We start from the raw sequence: 18,809 nt of genomic DNA, 5'->3' as shown, positions 1-18,809 counted from the left end.
TTTCCTGGGCTTCCAGAAGAATGTAAGTAGTCTTTTAAATATTTGTTATAAATATTTGTAAAACAAATTATATGCTTCAATCCTTTCTTATTTCTTCCATTATCATATAAGCTTATTGAGGGCAGGGATTGTCTTGATTACTTACATTTGTATGCCTGGCCCATAGGAAGCACTTAATAAATGCTCTATCTATTTCTCTCACTCTCTCTCTCTCTCTCTCTGTCTTATTGAATGAGGGATATTAAAAATATTTTGATCATTTTTTGATGATTCAAGACTTAGTATAAACACTAATAACTTTTTTTGTGTAATATATGTAGCTATTAGTAAATAGGAAGATATAGTGTGAAATGTAGAACCAAATATATATCAATTCCTAAAGATTACCTGTAACTTGCTTACTAGAAGAAGTCCTTTCTCATAACCTCACCCCAATGTCACTTTACTCTTGTTCATTTCTCCTAAATATAGTCTCTTCAAATAATGAATATATGAAATATGTGATCTGCAAGGCAGTGTAATATAGCTATCTTTTTAAAAAGCTTATAATTATACAATCATATTAATCATACTTAGAGATTACTCCAACTGAAAAAGAAGACTCAAAACAAAAGGGAAAAACCAAAAGAAAGGAAAAAAAAACCCCAAAACCAGAAAAAAGTGAAAATATTTTGCTTTGGTCTTCCTTCACACTCCATAGTTCTCTTGAGGTGGTTAGCATTTTCCATCTTAACTCCCTTGGATTTGTTTTTGGATTCTTGCTAAGAAGAGCTATCATACTCATCACATTACACAATGTTGCTATTGCTATATACAATGTTTTCCTGGTTCTGCTCACTTTTCTCATCATCAACTTGTGTAAGTCTTTCTAGCTTTTTCTGAAATCCTGCTGATTATTATTTCTTCCAAAACAATAGTATTCTATTACATTCATAAACTACAACTTCTTCAACCATTCTTCAATTCATGGTTATCTCTTCAATTCCCAATTCTTTGCCACTACTAAAAGAACCACTATAATTTATTTTTTGCCCATATGTGTCCTTTTTCCTTCTTTTTTAGATCTCTTTGGGATGTAGACCAAGTAGTAGTATTGTTGGATCAAAGGTATGTAAAGCCCTTTGGGCATAGTTCCAAGTTGCTCTTAAGATGACTGTATCAAAAAAAAAAAAAATTCTAAACTCAAAGCAGCCTTCTCTCAAATAGTTTTCTTATTTTCTAAAACTTTTTTTCATTACTGATCATTTTAACTTGTTAGCAGAACTCCAGATACCATTTATTATAGCTGTACCATACATAGATCAATATATTGTATCATGTCAACTTCCTTGTGAGTGAATTTCATCTCATTTTTCTATATTAGTTGAATGTGGATAGAAAATGAAAGAGAAATATTCTTCACGATTTAAATAATTTATTCTAGTGTATTTGAGAGGGTTTTTATTCCAAAACCTATAAATACTTCGTCATCAGAAGCAGACACTTTATGAAATTTAGCACCAGACTTTCTTTAATGTTTGATTTTTACAGAATATTTGGTTCAAAAAACATTTTGAAATGCAGCTTTAAAGTGACAATAAGTTAAAGTCATATATAGTTTTATACAAAGCAATTTACTCATAAAATATTTTCAGAAGTATACAGAATATCCAAATTTAGCCAACAGAATAACATCAGTATGTAGGTAGGTAGCTCAATGGATAAAAGATTAGACCTGAAATCAAAAAGAAAGAGTTCAAATTTAATTCAGATACTTACTAGTTGTGTGACACGAGGCAAGTCAATTAATAGAGTTAGGATCATAAGATTTTAATTCTAGAAGGGACCATGTTGTCAAATGCCCTCTTTTTTTTTTTTTTTTTTTTAAACAGGTAAGGAAACAGAGGCCCACAGGGAGGAAGTTATATGAGTAGAAAAAACAGTATTGTGAATTGAAATTCTCTGACAATAAGTCCAGTTCTTTTAACATGACATCATGCTATTTACCTAGGATAAAAGTTGTCATTTATCACTTAATTACACTACATTTATTGGCGTCATAAAGATGTTCAGGAGAGAGCTGGAGCTAAGAAATGAATTCTTTGAAAAAAAAGTAATGCAATTGCTTTTCAGGTTAAACCAATCAATTTATCAATCAACAAACGTTTACTGAGCTTTACTATGTGCCAGGCACTGTGCCTTTATAAGTGGCTAGTTGTTTTTTTTTCTTTCTTTCTTTCTTTTTTGTTATTTATTTTGATTGCAACATTTAAAAAAATCTATTAAATTTGTAAAAGATATCTAATGAAAGGTTGTTTTCACTTTCTAGTAGTTTATCAATGGTTATATCTAGTGTTTCAAAATAGAAAAAAATACACAAGGTTCAGTCAAATGCATTGTTCTTAAATAATTTGCTTTATCAACTGATATTGGAAGAGGGCTATTTTATCATATTTTATTTGAAAAACACTGACATATATCATAATTCAAATGCTCTAATTTTGTTAAAAGCAAAGTAAGTGATTGCCTACTTTATAAACCTCTCCCTTTCAATCCTGTTCAGCTTTTACTTCTCTTTACATTTCTTTGATCAGTGACACTGGATTCAATGTTGTACTATCTCCTACTTCTGTATCATTTTATTGACTGATTTCCTTATTGTGAATGCTTTCTCACTTAGTCTCTTCTTCTGGTTCCTTTCAGAGGTCTGAGGGTGCTTTCAATTTACCTTATATATATCTTGCATGTTTATAGTTGTTTTCATGCTGTCCTATTGATAAGAATGTTAGTTTTTTGAGTACATCTATTGTTTTTTGCCTCTTTTTGTATCACAAACATTTAACACAGTTTCTGGCACATAATAAATACTTGACAAATACTTATTAGCTTGATTTATTAGATTCAGAATGTATAAAACAAAACTATAACTTTATTTCTCTTTTAAAATGATATGATAGGCATGCTGACAGATTACCAGTGAGGCCAAGGCTCATGGATAGTTTGAGCTTGGGATTGGGTATCTACATTAAGTCTATCATCATACCATAAACCCTTTGCACCTAGGTAATATAATAATGTGATCCAGGTGAAAAACAGAATTTCTATGTTAATGTTGAGTGGGGTATGATTCATAAATATCCTCTACACTTCTAGTCTGGGTGAGACAAGACATAGACTTTTAAAAAATAGATAATTTTCTTTAGTTTTTCCCTTTAGATTTTCAGAGGAACTTTAGAATGTTTACTTTATTATTCCCACCCCACTCCCCACAATACTCCCAATGTTCTGTTGGTTTATATAGGCTATAGTGTTGTGATGTACTGGATTGTGTCTAAATTTGTTATTACTCACATATATTGTGTTCTTATATTGGATAGATTCAAGATAATTTTGCTTAAATTCAGAGACTTACTCAGTTCGTTTCAGTGAATAGCACTTAATTTATCTTGTTCTATAAAATGCAACTTTTTATTGTAATATTTAATTGCTATTTTCTTGTCTTTTTTTCCCAATTATGCCCACAAGGATTGTTGAAATAGTAGAGGCCTTTGTTTAGTCCTGCATTGAATGCTCTCAGATTACTGTTTTTTTCATCATGACTGCCTTTACTCTCTACCTCCTCTCTTTTTGTTATCTTTGCATTTGCTTGGTTCCACTTTTGCTTCTAATTTTCAGGGCCATATTGACAGTCTGTCACATTTCTTCTGTTAGTTTTTTTTTTTTTTAATTTTCTTGGTTCTTCTTTTCCTAATACTTCTGCATCCATTGCTTTTTCGGTGCTGTTTCTTGACTGTATAGGTTTACTCCTATAGTGTGACTTAGTCAATCACATATCATCTTTGAGTTATAGGTTCTTATTGACTATGGTCTTTGATGTTTGAATATGGACACTTTCAGTCTTCCTCAGGCTTAGTTGATATTCTGTATAGTTGAGGGCATGAGATGTTTCAGTGCCAGATAAGTGGGGATGTTAGTGTGTTACTGGGCAAGAGCAAATATGTGGGTTTTTCATTTCTTTTGAAGTTAAATGGCAGTATATTTATAACAGTTCTTGTCATTCATTTTCAACTTTAAAAAAAAAACATTCACAAATCTTAAAAAAGTATCACATTATTTCTTTCTTCCTAACAAATTTAGATTGTAGATTTACAATGGCCATGATTGACTGACAGCTTTTAAAAATATTTAGTATTCTTTGTAGTTATGTATTTTTGTGTCTAACAGTGTAGACTACAGGTACTGAAAGAAAAGTATTGGACTAAATGTAGAACACAAAGAAAGAAAAATAAATTTTTTCCTTAATTTTCTTTCTCCACAGGAGTGATATTTTTGGTTTATTTACATAAATATCTGAGAATTGTTCAAATCATATGTCAATGAGAAGCTTCTCTTCTTGAAATATAGGCAACTGACAGTAGCCAGAAGACATTTGAAAAACATTGAGAACTAATCATATACAGAAGTTTAAATACCAAAGGTCATTTTGCATTTGAATACATTTTCCCTCAGTTTATACCTTTATTAACCTTTTTCAAAAACACCTCCTATCTGAGATTATTTATTGAACTCCCTGAAGGAATGGAAAATTCCTTGTCTGTTTCAGGTACCTTATGAATACATGTTATAATTAAATTTCATCAAACTGCAGCATAAGCAAAACCTACAATATTCTATACTTAATAATATGCTTGTATTTCATAGCTATTTATGGTAAAAGGACAAAGAAAGTGTTCTGAGAATAACTGAAAGAATCAACATATTGCAAAAACAACTGGCTAAATTTTTTTTTTTTCTAGGATTGGCTTGTGGAATTTGATCTCTTTTAATAGTACTGGATTGATTAGCTATTTTGATTGAGAGACAGTAGGGGAGAAGAGAGAATACTTTACCTCAAGTGAGGTGTGGGTTTAAATGCTGCATCTTCCTCAAAGTCAGTGTGTGACCTTGGACAAATCATTTAATCTCTAAATCTCACTTTCCTTGCTTTGGAAAGTAGAGACTTTCCATTACATTCAAGTACCCACTTCACAAGGTTTTTATAAGGATCAAAGGAAATAACATATTTAGACAGCTTTCCAAACTTTAAAGTTCTATAGCAAAGATCAGACATTTTAATTTTTATTCTGTACTGGGTAAGCATAGTAAAGAAACACGCTGAAATGGTGTTTATTTTGTAATGACAGATAGTCCAAAATACTTATTGTAAATAGATACTTTGATGGTTCTATGAGCTCATTAATGTAGGTATTTCCTTCAATAATGCAGATAACAACCCATTTATAACCTCTCATTCTTCATGACTTTTCTCCTTTACTCTTCAATAAATTATTGGAGTTAATCAACATTTTGGAGATCTTCTAGCTTACTAGACATTGGATTAATATTGGAATACATATGCTATTCACCAGTTATTACTTGCAGGCATCATATGACAGGCCCATTCTTTTTCTAGTAATAAATGCTTATGATGACATCTTTTATATAATTGTGCAATTCTTTGTTGGCAATGTATTATAGCCTATACAATCACCTACTCCATTGTTCTTTGGGCAATATTTAATTTCAATTCTTCATAGATTGTTTTTCTTCATGATTTAGAGTCATTCAGTTTCACCAAAAAAATTTATTATTATTTAAAATATAGGATTCTGTAAAGGAATAAATATGTCTATATTCCTAAAGAAAATCTAGCCTCTTTTTCAATCCCAGTTCTGGACAGCATTGACTCAGGTCATATGGGCAGAAGGAACAACTTTATGGATTGTCCACTTACTTGCATATCACAGTCTATACAATAGACATTTTCAATTAGTTGGTTTTTTTTCAGGATCACCTCTTATGTGATTATGGATCACTAATAAGATCCTACCATTCTCTGGGGCTTGATGCAACCAGTATAATGATATTTGCAAGTGGTATCTAGAGGTTGTCGTTGTTGTCAAGTTTTTTTGGCTAAGAAATGGAGTGGTTTTGTCATTTCCTTATCCAGCTTCTCTTAGAAATAAAGAAACTGAGGTAAATAAGGTTAAGTAATTTATCTGGGATCACTGACATACACACACACACACACACACACACACACACAAGTCTTCCTGATTCCAGGAAGAGATTCTTACTATCTATAAGGAATCTCATTTTCATTTATATTTTATGCTAGATAAGATAATTACATATTTATATTTAATGATTTTGATGATCATTGAACAAGATTAACATTTGACTTATGAATAGAAAACACTTTATTGGAAGAGAGTCTTTAAAAGGTGCCTTCCCAACATCCCTCCCCCATCTATTTTTATTTTTTTTTAAGAAATCAAATTCATTTTTGCAGGCAAAAAAAGCAAGCATAATAAGACCTTGTGTAAAGACATGGCCTGCTATAGAATATTATTTTGGCAATTTGCTTTTTCATTTCTTATATCTTCAAAAAGCATAGGTTGGATATGAGTAAAGAATATTCTGACAGAAACTTTGTAGATATTAGAAAAGTCATATTAATTATTATTCTTTTGATAATTTTTTTTGGCATAGTCATGTCAAATTTTGTCCACACTTTGAGTGACTGAAAAACTAAATATCAGTCAGTACAATTTCCAGCATGTGCCAGATACCCAGTCTACAAATTCCAGTATGAACTTCTTTTTGTTATCATGTTTCATTGAGCTAGTCTTCCTATCTTCATTTTATTTAGTGATATTTTTACTTATACAAATTATTTAGGATTTCATATTGAGGGTTCAAATGTGGTAGCAAGACTATAACTGAGAGAGAAAATAATTTGTTATAAAAATCTTAAAATATCTTTTCTATTTTCCATTACTCTGTGTCATTATAATTTTATCCTTAAATACATCCAGGATCATTTCACTTGTTAGTATATTTTAGTAAACATTTTTGCAAACTTTTTATCTCCCTTGCTTACTGCTGTTTTGTCAGGTAACATAAACGTCCATAATTCCTGCTCCATTAGTCAATACAAATGAGTTTATGCTCTCAATCAGTGTAGATATTGGCTGCCATATATCTTCTTTTAGCAAGATGAACTGTTTCTAGGCTTTTTTTTTTTTTTTTGGTTTCTTTATTATGATTACTGTTTTATATTACTTAAATTTGCTTTTATAGGAACTGGATTTTTGATTTTATTGGTATAGGGAATTTGAGGAAACTCTTTCCCAATATGAATAAGTATTAACTCTTCAATTTATAATTTTAGAGAACTGAATCCAGAGGGGCTTGAGGGATTATATGACTTCTCTAGGGAAAGTCAGTGTTTGTCAGACTTGAGACTTAAACCTAAGATTCATGATGCCACTGTTCATTATCTTATACTTATATTATCATTCTGAATCCTTCTTGGAAGATTATAATTATCTGTGCCAATGTAAGTTCTTTTATCCATTTTTTTCCATTTCCAGCATTAACTTAATTTAAAAAATGTGTTAGAGTTGCCACAACTGTTTGCCATATCTTCTAATTTTTGTATTGTATTCTATTGATATTAATGTTTATCTACATTCTAAAAAGTTAGTGGTATATTTCATAAAAAAACTTCTAAAAAGCCAACAAATCAGTTATTATTCATTTAAACATAACATTTCATTTTTATAATATTACGTAGTACTTATCATGACCAGCACTACCTGTAATTTCTTCTTCAAGAAAGTATTCATGATATAGGGGCATGAAGCTTCTATTTAACATACAAACTTTTGACTAATTTCTCATTCTTGAAGCATCTTTCCCAAAATTATTTTGGCCATCTTTCTCTTTGCCTGTCATTGTATTATTGTTATCAAATATATGTATTGAGTTTACATTTTACTAGAACTGGTATCTGGCAAGGAGACACAAAACACATTTTTGTTGTTTAATTGTTTCAGCCACATCCAACTCATCAGAACTCCATTTGGGATTTCCTTGGCAAAGATACTAAAGTGGTTTGCCATTTCCTTCTTCAGCTCTTTTCACATGTGAGGAAACTGAGGCAAACAAGGATAACACTTGCCTAGGGTCACATAGTAAGTGTCTGAGGCCAGATTGGAATTCAGGTTTTTCTGATTCTAAGTCTGGCACTCTATCCATGGCACCATTTAGATGCCTCAAAAGAACTAAAGATGATTATCACATAGAGAACAATAGGGAGGCACATTGTGGGCAAGCTACAAAATATAATTAATGAGGAAATTTGAAGAAACAAAAATAAAGGACTTGTATGATGGGAAGAAAAGACCATGTGGTAACAAGAGGCGATAAGTAGATAGGTGAGATGTACACTGGTACTTAACATGATTTTAGGAGAAAATAAGGAAGGCAGAGAACACACTGGAAAGACTCACTATAGAGAATTTTGGGGAGAACATATGTGAATTACACAGGATGGGCAGCAATGTAAAGGTTGCCATCCACATGATTGACTGCAATTCCTGCATTGATGACATCACAGATTTGTTTGAATGTGTTGATTTAATATGGAGGTATTTAACATTTTCTTACCTTTTTCTTGAAATAGAAGATGGCATATAAGTAGCAATAATTTTTGTGGTGATCTTCTCATGACAGCATATTAATGAGCATTGTAGAATAAGATAACTGAATGCTCATGAAATAATTTTTCTGGTTATCCTCAGAAGCATGATAAAACTTGATCAGCTTGATCAGGAGAATTGATGAAATATCCTTATATTTAGCTGTAACTTTCTTTTATTTTCTAGTTACATTTTTTAGGAAGAATGTCAAGATTAATATAGTTCACTTTTGCTTGGTATTTTGTGTTTTCATTGGTCAATGAACACGGACATCACACTTGGAGAAGCAAAAGTTAATTGTGAACATTTGAAAAATTGGAAAATCATTAATGCCAAAGTATTTAGCAATTGGTTTATTGATCTAGCTCAAAGGAAACACACAGAGCATCTAGATTAACTACTTCATTTTGTAGTTGAGGAAATCAAAACTGGATAAGAGATTTATTAACAAGAGAATACAAAAAGAGACAAAAATCTTAGCCTAGAAGCATTGCCTTTCCTCCCTCTTTATCTAGAAGTGATAATAGCTCATAATCTCAGCTATGAAGAAAGAGATATCAGTTTACCCTTGTTAGGGAAAAATTTGTTAATAAGCAGCAAGGTGGTAGATCTGAATTCAAATTTGAACTCATGCATTTACTACCCCTGAGACCTAACACATAAGCTCTGCTTGCCTCATTTTTCTCAACTATATAATGCAGTTAATAATAGTCCCTACAACAGTTTTCTTGTGAGCATGAAGTGAGATATTTGTAAACAGTTTAGCATAATGTTTGGCACATAATAGATACCATATAAATATCTATTCCCTTCATTGCCCCTTAGCAGGTAAGAGCTTAGATGCTTTTATGGTATCTTAAAAGAAGAAATCCAGAAATTGGTAAGAGAGAGATTATTAGTCTTGAAGGGAGCAGACAGGTACTGTGAATGGGGTCTGCCTTAGGCAAGTTTCTAGCTAGTTCAGGTCCAACACTGGTATGAAATGAGTAACTCACAGATAATGCCATAATTAACAAAAGACATTTACTTTCCTATAGGATGAAAATTGTACTCCTAAAGGAAACAGAAATAAGCCTGGGCATACATAACTCCTCCTCCTTCCAAAGAAAAAAATCTATCTGGTAAGCAAGGCATGGTATAGTGAATTATAAGGCCTTGAGACTTCCACTCAATCTGAAGGTTGATCAGTAGACCAGAAAGTCACGTCAACTCTGTCTAAGGTTATCAGGAAACAGCTTCAATGGTGAGTGGCTTCTGAGGAGGGAACACTGGTCCAATCACACCTCAGGCCTTAGTGTTAAATGTCTAAAGGACTTCCTACCATTTAAATGAATTCAGAGATGGTCATGGACTATCTTAATATTGGAGATGTGAGGAACCTGAATAGGAAGAAATGGAGAAAAGGAAGAAAAAAAAAAAAAAAACCCAAAACCTAAACTGTAAGTAAACAATGACAAAAAGAAAACAAACAAAACATTTTATGTTTTTTTTTCCTCTCTCCCCCTCTCCGAATAATCAATTTTAGAAGTGAAAAAATACTAGAACCCCATCTTCACTTTTCTGCCTGGAAAAGATCATACGCTGGATTTTAACAATCTGGTCAATATGGTGTGAGATACTGATTATTTGCAGTTCATGGTGGGTATCCTGATGAAAAGTAGTTAGTACCTGGAATCCCAGAATATCTGGTCAATAGCACATGATATTTTGTGCACAACCACAGAATCTCATCACAGATCAGAGTCATCTGTGGTAAGATAACAAAGAGGTCTTTCTTTACTTTTTTTGCATACAGCCTATACTGATGCTAATGTTGATTTAGAACTACCACTTCCATAATATTCTTTATCCCATCAGGCAGAATATCTTGCTACTTAGGAGGCCCCAGTAGGAAGCTAAAACCATATTTCTGCCTTTCCTGAGATGGCATTCATTTGAAATAGATAAAGTTCTTAGAAGGTTGAAATAGGAAAATAATGCTAAAGCTGTTAAGCACAGGGGAACCTCCTTTTTTGTGGGATGAAGTGTGATGATCTCATTAGCACCCTGGATACCTTAGAATCAGCCAGAATCAGGAACAAGCAAAAAAGTCCTTAGTCTTTATTCTTGGTCTTTAGGAGTAGGATTGAATTGGATGGAAGCACAATCCCACAATCTTTCTTCTTCATCTCCCACTCAGAGAGCGACCTTGGCTAGTTTTACTCCATCCCCTACTCCCTCCTACAATTCTCTGTATATACCAATATCAAGCTAGCATAGGAGAGTGGGAAGGGCCATTCCCTAAGCACATGTCCATAGAATATTGTCCAATTGGTAATTTGCCCTAAATGCTTGAACCAACCTCAGAGCAATGACTCAAGATTTTCAGCCCTCTACAATGAAGACAGTCAATTTCTGAGTTGGGAATAGGTTGGGGGTCATGTAAAATGAATATGTGCCCAGATTGACAAAAGGAATTCAACTGCCATCTTCCACATAGCTGCCAAAGTGATTTTCCAAAAGTGTAGATCTAAAATCATTCTCCTACTCAATAAATTTCAGTATCTCCTTACTCTAGGAGTAAGGAGACTACTTCAACTTCATTTCAGTCTCTAAAAACTTCTATTTATTATGTTTGTTTTTTAATGTATAACATTTTTTATACATTTTTTAGTATAATAGTAAATGTATATCATTTATTATATACAGTATGTATATTACATAATTAAAAATATATATTCCACATAAACATATTTATATTCATATATTATATAATTTACAAATAAGTCAATATACACTTTTTTTGCTAATGTGGTATATTTGTGAAAATATGGCTGAGACCAATGAAAGAAATGATCTTTAATGCCTTTTTCAGATCTAAAAATCCAGTTTTCTTATGAATGTAAAAGATTGTTACTAATAATAAGAACTAATATTTGTAGCCAAGAAGACCAATTAGCAAATGTGTTAATCAGGGTCTTGTTTGCATTTCTATTATTAACTCTAATCATTCATGTTTTGAACTCAAATTTTCCTGCCTTCATTACAGTTATTAGCACTTGTCAGTGAATGCTAATGTGTTAAATTTCTACAAGTACTTTAAACTTCCACTCCTTACATTTTATAATAAGGACTATATCTTAGTCAATATTTTCAATTGAATTAAATAAGTATGTATTTAGTGCCTACTACTGATATTGATCAAATCATAAGGACTTACTAAAGCAAACTATTATCTTTTGCAAGGAAAAATTGCAAATAAAAATATGCTTAAGTTTTTGTCCTGCTTTCAACATCATCCTCTTCATCTGTATTTATTCATAATTTCCTACCAAATGTACCACTAAAATTGGAGAATATACAATGGAATAACTGTGGTGACACAATTTTAGCAGTCATAGTAGTTCAGCTTTAAAGTGTAATGTTCTTTCTATGGGCTATGGTACCTATATTAGATAAGGATGCTTTTCAAGGTTGGATAAGAATATTTGAGACTGTATGAAAAGTACTTAACTCTGCTGGTTTTTTTTTTTTTCTACTTGGTGTGTGTTTGTGTGTGTGTGTGTGTGTGTGTGTGTGTGTGTGTGTTCCTGGGTATATGTATGTTTCTTTTTGTTTTTCATTAAGAACACATGATTTCGCTTATGAAAAGGAAACTTTCCCATTCCCATTCAGAACAATAAAATAAATGCTAATTTTAAATATAAAGCTTAACCACTGTGAAATAATGTACTTTTCATTTCTTTTTTCTTCAGTGTTTTATTATTGATTTTAAAATGCTACTCTTATTTTCCAATGGACTTCTGTATAGAACTTTCCCTTGTACAGAAAGGCCTGGAGGGACTTACATGAACTGATGCTGAGTGAAATGATCAGGACCAGGAGATCATTATATACTTCAACAACAATACTATATGATGATCAATTCTGATAGACGTGGCCCTCTTCAACAATGAGATGAACCAAATCAGTTCCAAGACAGCAGTAATGAATTGAACCAGCTACACCCAGTGAAAGAACTCTGAGAGATAAGTATGAACCACTACATAGAATTCCCAATCCCTCTACTTTTGTCCACCTGCATTTTTTTTTCCTTCACAGGTTAATTATACACTATTTCAAAGTCTGATTCTTTTTGTATAGCAAAATAACTGTATGGACATGTATACATATATTGTATTTAACTTATATTTTAACATATTTAACATGTATTGCTTAACCTGCTATCTGGGGAGGGGGGTGGGAGGAAGGAGGGGAAAAATTGTAACAAAAGGTTTGGCAATTGTCAAGGCTGAAAAATTGCCCAGGCATAAATCTTGTAAATAAAAATCTATAATAAAAAAAATAATAAAATGGTTTAAATAAAAACAAAAAAAGAACTTTCCCTTATAACAAAACATAATTAAACAAAACTAATATAGTCACTGGTCATGCTTATCAATGTATACCTTGTTCTGTACCTATAGTCCACCAGTGATCTTTTCAGAGAAAGGGGATATGCTTCACTTCTAGTCTTTTGGAGTCAAAATTGCTTTGGTCAGAATTCTGGTGTTTTTCTGTTTTGTTTTCTATTTCATTCCATGTTATGTATAAATTATCTTCATGTTTCTGATTATTTTACTCTGCATCAGTTCAAATAATTTTTTCTATTTTACTAAATTCTTCAAAATTGTTATTTCTTATAGAGAAATAATATTCTATTACAGTCATATACCATGAAAGATTCTCAGACTCTTTGGTATCGAGACCCCCATCTAGTTGATGCAGTGGATAGAACATTGGGCTTAGAATCAGGAAGAACCAAGTTCAAATCCAGCCTCAGACATTTATTAGCGAAGGCTCTCTGGATAAGTCGCTTAACCTCTGTTTGCCTCAATTTTCTTAATTGTAAAATGGGGATAATAAAAATACCTACCTCACAAGGTTGTTTTAAGTATGAATGAAATAATATTTGTAAAGAACTTAGCAGTTTCTAGTTATCTTTCAACAAATAATTGTTTTCTTCCCTCCTTTACAATCTTGAAAATGATTAAGGACCCCAGAGAACTGTTGTTTGCTTGAATTATATCTATTAATACATACTGTATTAGAAGTTAAAATGTTTTTATATTGTGAGAAATTTTTTGGCACTGAAGATTCTTTGAAAGAGTCGTGTGGACTCCCTTGTTGTTGGTGTTTAGTTAATTGTATCTAATTCTTCATGACCCCATTTGGGGTTTTCTTGGCAAGTCCACTGGAGTAATCTACCATTTCTTTCTGAAGCTCATTTTATAGATAAGGAAACTGAAGCAAATAGGGTTAAGTGACTTGACCACAATCTTAGAACTAGAAAATATCTGAGGCTGGATTTGAATTCTGGTCCTCCTGACTCCAGGACTCTATTTACTATAGTACCTAGCTGGGAGAGGAGGAGAATCCCCAGGATACTCTTTAAGAATTGTGAGCATAACATAGTACATTTGGTAATTCACTAACTAACAAGGATCCACTTTAGTTCTAGTTCTTGGCTATTGCAAGAAGCACAGCTAAACTATTTTTGATTGTGTACTTTTTCACTTGTCTTTGACCTCTGTGGAATATACACTGAATAGTTGTGACTTAGTCAAATTTATGTGCAATATTTTGGTGACTTTCTATTGTGTGGCAAATTATTTTCTAGAATAGTTATACAAATTCATATGTTCTATGACTAAAATCAATGCAGATAAAGTTAGAAGAGAAACTTACAAGTATATGTATACATACATACTTATATACAGACATACATATATACACAAATATACATAATCTCGTCTCATAGTCTAGGCCTCATTTCAAGTGTTGTTTTAGATATATTCTTCTCTGAGCCCTGGACCATATATAGTATCAACCTAGAATTCATTGATACAATAACTCATTGTGTTGGTAGATCAATGAGTAAATCAGTCATCAAATCAATGAGGAAATTCTGTTTACTAAATGAACATATTCAATTGTTGATTCCAGAGGGTTGCATGGGAGCACTCAGAGGTTGTGATTTGCTGAGGGCCATATAACCAGTATATGTCAGAGGCAAGATAAGGTCCAAGTTGTCCTGAGTTTACTTGATAGATACAGTGCCACCATATTACTTTAGTTCTCACAACATGTTATGGGCCAGAACTCTGAACTTGAAACAAATGATTCTTACAAGGTACTAAGTCAGTGGAATTGATAGAGACAATAGTTATCTAATTTGGCATGGTTCGGTATGATTGATTTAATCCTACAAAGAAATATTATGGGCTAGAACTTGAAACAAGGTACTAAGTGGAATAGAGGAGACAATGGTTAAATCTAGTTTAGCATTGATTTAATCCTACAACAAATAATGATTTCCTAGTGATATAATAAATGGTTTGTACTCAGTGTGGAGCATATAAGCTAGAAGCCTCAGTCAGGAAGATTTAGAGATATTCAGAGAGAAGGCAAAGGCCTGGGGGCAGGAGCTTAAGCTCTCAGAACCAAGGAGAGAAATTCAATTCAGTCTTCGATCTTCCTGGTAGCTGGACTGGACTCATGTACTTCCCCCACAAAGACCAAGGCCAGACTGAAAGGCTCTCCAGAAAGCTGCCCAGCCCCAGGAAGGAGATAATAAAGGATCTGGACTATAAGAAAGCTAACTGGGCCCCCGGAAAGGAGACAAGACTTTGAAAGAGATAATAAAGGATTTAGACTTTAACACCTGGCTGTACCCGTGTGGTGATTACTGAACTGAAATGAAGGTTGCTCTCAGAGACCCCAAAAAAACCTCAGCAGAGAACATTACATTTTAGAGAGAGCATTACAATAACACTCTATGCATGTGTGTATATACACAGATAGAAATAGATGTAAGTGGGCAATATGTAACATGAACTATTAATTGCAGTTTGTTGTATTGAATATAATATTCTTAAATGATCAGCAAATTTTATTTGATGAATGACTTGGCAATGAATGTGTGCTTACTGGTCACTTCAAGTATAGGTTATTTATAATATTGAAAAACTTTGATGACTCATCAATAAAGAATTGGAAGATATAAGAAGAGCATCTAATTCAAATCCATCTTTTTGTAGATGTGGAGATCAGGAGCAAAAAGATTAAGTACTATGGCCAAGGTTACTAGTAAATATCAGAAGTATGATTTGAACCAAGATTTGCTATCTGCAGATCCAGGACACTTTCCATTCCAATATGGTTTCTTTCTTTCTTTCTTTCTTTCTTTGTTTCTTTGTTTCTTTCATTCTTTCTTTTGTTCTTTCTTTCGTTCTTTCTTTCTTTCTTTCTTTCAGCTAGAGAGTTCAACTGAAAGACTTTTAAATCAGAGAATGCACACCAGCTAAAAACCATGGAGTTATCCCAAATCCAGGTTAGGCTTTTTAAATGTCAAAGAGTGGGAAATGAGAAACTCTAAAAAAAGATATTTTTCATAGTAATTTTATGCTATAGATGTTGGTCTAGAAAGTCATTAGCTGAATGAAAAATAAATTGCAGATGCATATCTTACTTGGTAATTTTCATGCAGCCTTGACAACCAAAGCAAAAGAATGCACTTCTAGAGGTCTGTAATCTTTCCGTTTCTGACTTCCACAGACCAAAAATAATTGGTACCGTGAATCTGAAATGCAGACATAGAAAGTAATCCCTTTATTTGATGTTCTTTTCTACTTTTCATGTATTTATTTGTGTGTATTTTTTATCTCATCAAATATCTAGGTGATAAAAATCAAAAAAGAGAAGAAAAAAATGAGGAAAAGTAATGTGAAAAATTGACTCATTACCACTGTGCTGTCTGTCTGATTGGACATGTATGATTGGCTCATTAGACTGTTGATGCACTTCCCCATAGACATCAAAATAAAATGTGAAACAACAACCACAAAATAATGTATAGGGAAACATTATTTATATATGCAAACAGAAACAGAGTTTGTGAGAATTTCTGGCTATTTATCTTAAGGTAGATATTAAAGTGAATTTAAATGTCCAGAATATTTGATGGGTTGTTTCTTATAGTACTTGCCATTTGGTGAAAGAAAACAGGAGGAAAGTAAAGGGTAGATTATATCCCTGTCACAGTTTTTTTTAATCTCTATCTCCCTTCCTACAACAAAAGAGAGGTACATTTTATCATATAGAATGGAGCAGAAGCTTACACATTGATTTTAAATATTTTCCCTAAAATTTTGCTTTCTTTTTCCTTCATTGAGAATTGATGTGAGCCCAAAATGCAAAGACAAGAACAAAAATCATAGTCCCTCCATTGGTTCTAACAGTGTTGTTTGTTTTGGAATTCTTTTTACATGGTGGCAAGGCTGTAAAAATTCCAATGACTTTGTAGACACAAAAGACTCTATTACTCTGTGATTCTGTAATCTAGACTCTGCCAGGTACTTCCCACTTAATTACTGAATTACTATAATATTGGATCAAAGTTTCATCCAGACTGCAGGAGAAGGCTTTTCCCTCCTAAAAATTTACTAAAATATATGCATAATTAAAAGATTTGCTTCTTCCTCTCCTTTTATTGTGTGTAAAAACCAATTCCTATATTAAGATATGTCTGCCTAAGCCAAAATGAAGGCTAAAAGAAAATTTCTTTGAAATACAGTTTTAAAATGACTCAAAGTTGCAGTAATCAAATTTGCATATTATGTTTATTTATTCATTATTTATTTATTAAACATCTTCCTGTGCAAAACATGGTGCCATACTCAATAACTCATTAGTTTGTTTATTTTCCAGAGAAATCATACCAAACAATCCACATTAATAAATACAAAGTTCATCATAGTGCAGTTTTTTTAAAATTAAAAAAAAAAAGAGCAGATTAAGCTTTTTAAAACTTAAAAACACTAAATCCTTCCTTGTCTCATGCTTAATCACTCCTGTTTTTTTTTTTTTTTTTTTTTTTTTTTTTTTTGGTCAAGACATCGAATACATTCTCTCACCTGAATTCTCTCAGACTGTCCTTTCTTTTGCTTTGTCAGATGGCTGTTAGGCTTCAGTTCCTATCAGCTGAACTAATTACATGCACGTAAACCCACTATTTCCCTGGGAAAATTGGGTAATTTTGTGCTCAGTGAACCAATTTGCATGTAGAAATGTAGGTTTGGTCTTAATTTTCCCCTCTCTTTAGGAGAATTTTCTTTCATGTCCAAACTAACTAAACTTTCTTCAAGTCAGGCATCTCAATCAAATTAAGCTTGGGGAACAATGAAGGTACCTTACCACTTAAAAAAAAAAAAGAAACTCCCAAACTCCCTCACAATTTAATATTCATTGAGTTCTAAATCTACTAGTGTGGAGCTGGTTGAAGCCCAGATTGGAAGTTAATATCTGAAATATTTTAATTCAGGAAAGGACAATGTAGAAAGATAGAGACTTGAGCATAGAGATCTCGTTCCTGTATAAAAATAGGAAGTTGTCCCAAGAATTGAAGAATGTTATATTAATTAAAAGGAAAATGTTATCATATACATGCAAGTTCAATTCAATTCAGTGGTACTATGTACTATGACTGAATTATGTTTTGAGGATACAGTAGGAAAAATGAAAAAAAGAAAATATCTGCCCAAAGAAGCTTATATCCTTTTTTAGAGAAATCATATCTGACTAGATCATCAAATACAAAATAAATAATAATTAATTTCCCTAGGGATTTCAAGAGCCATGGATGAGGAAGAAAATAATTACAGGCATAGAGTTCAAGTTTTGCAAAGGTTCAGAGTTGGAGACTGAAATGTCATGTGCAAACAACAAGTAGTACAGTTTGGCTGGAATTTAGAATCAATGCAAGAGAGTAATGTAAAATCAGTCTGAAAAGATAGGTTGGATTTTAAGTTGAGGATTTTAAATGCCAAAGAGAAAAAGATCTAAAGTGAAAAGAATCCTATGTGTGGCTCAGAATAGTGAGTGACCACCATATAATTTTAAAAAGCTAGAGATATCTCTAGGAGCAAAACAAAGGTTTATTATATGTTCTCTTGAGAAGCCAGTGTCTCTCCAATTGAACAAGCAATTGAAAGGAGGAGGCACTTCTGGAGACAAGTCAGTACTTTAAATAGCCCCTAGAGCAAATACTCCTCCCACTATTGACCCTCATCCTCATTGGCTGAGGATCTTACATTCTAAACTACCCAGGAAGGTGAACTTTGGCCAATTAGTACATAGCTGCCCATATTTGATTGAGGATGTCAATGATGTCATGGAAGAATAGCAGGAAGAGGAAGTATGTATGTCCTTGGATCAATGCCCAAGGACTACTTTCAGGAATACGCCAATTCTGGGGTAGATGAAACCTTACTAGATTTTCACAACTGT

General features: G+C 32.5%; 1 long non-coding RNA gene across 1 annotated transcript in view; it reads right to left on the bottom strand.

The window, feature by feature from the left end:
* Positions 1-1,506: 1,506 nt before the first annotated feature.
* The window catches only part of LOC116423565, a 39,301-nt gene continuing 21,998 nt past the window's right edge, over positions 1,507-18,809 (bottom strand). Inside the window, exon 3 of the long non-coding RNA XR_004234182.1 lies at positions 1,507-1,714. This is a non-coding gene — a long non-coding RNA (uncharacterized LOC116423565). The remainder of the gene's footprint in view (positions 1,715-18,809) is intronic.

The sequence above is a fragment of the Sarcophilus harrisii genome, chromosome 4, assembly GCF_902635505.1.
Source record: "Sarcophilus harrisii chromosome 4, mSarHar1.11, whole genome shotgun sequence".
In the NCBI taxonomy this organism is placed as follows: domain Eukaryota; kingdom Metazoa; phylum Chordata; class Mammalia; order Dasyuromorphia; family Dasyuridae; genus Sarcophilus; species Sarcophilus harrisii.
The sequence above is the reverse complement of the archived record's forward strand: the minus strand, read 5'-3'. Positions and strand labels throughout refer to the sequence as shown.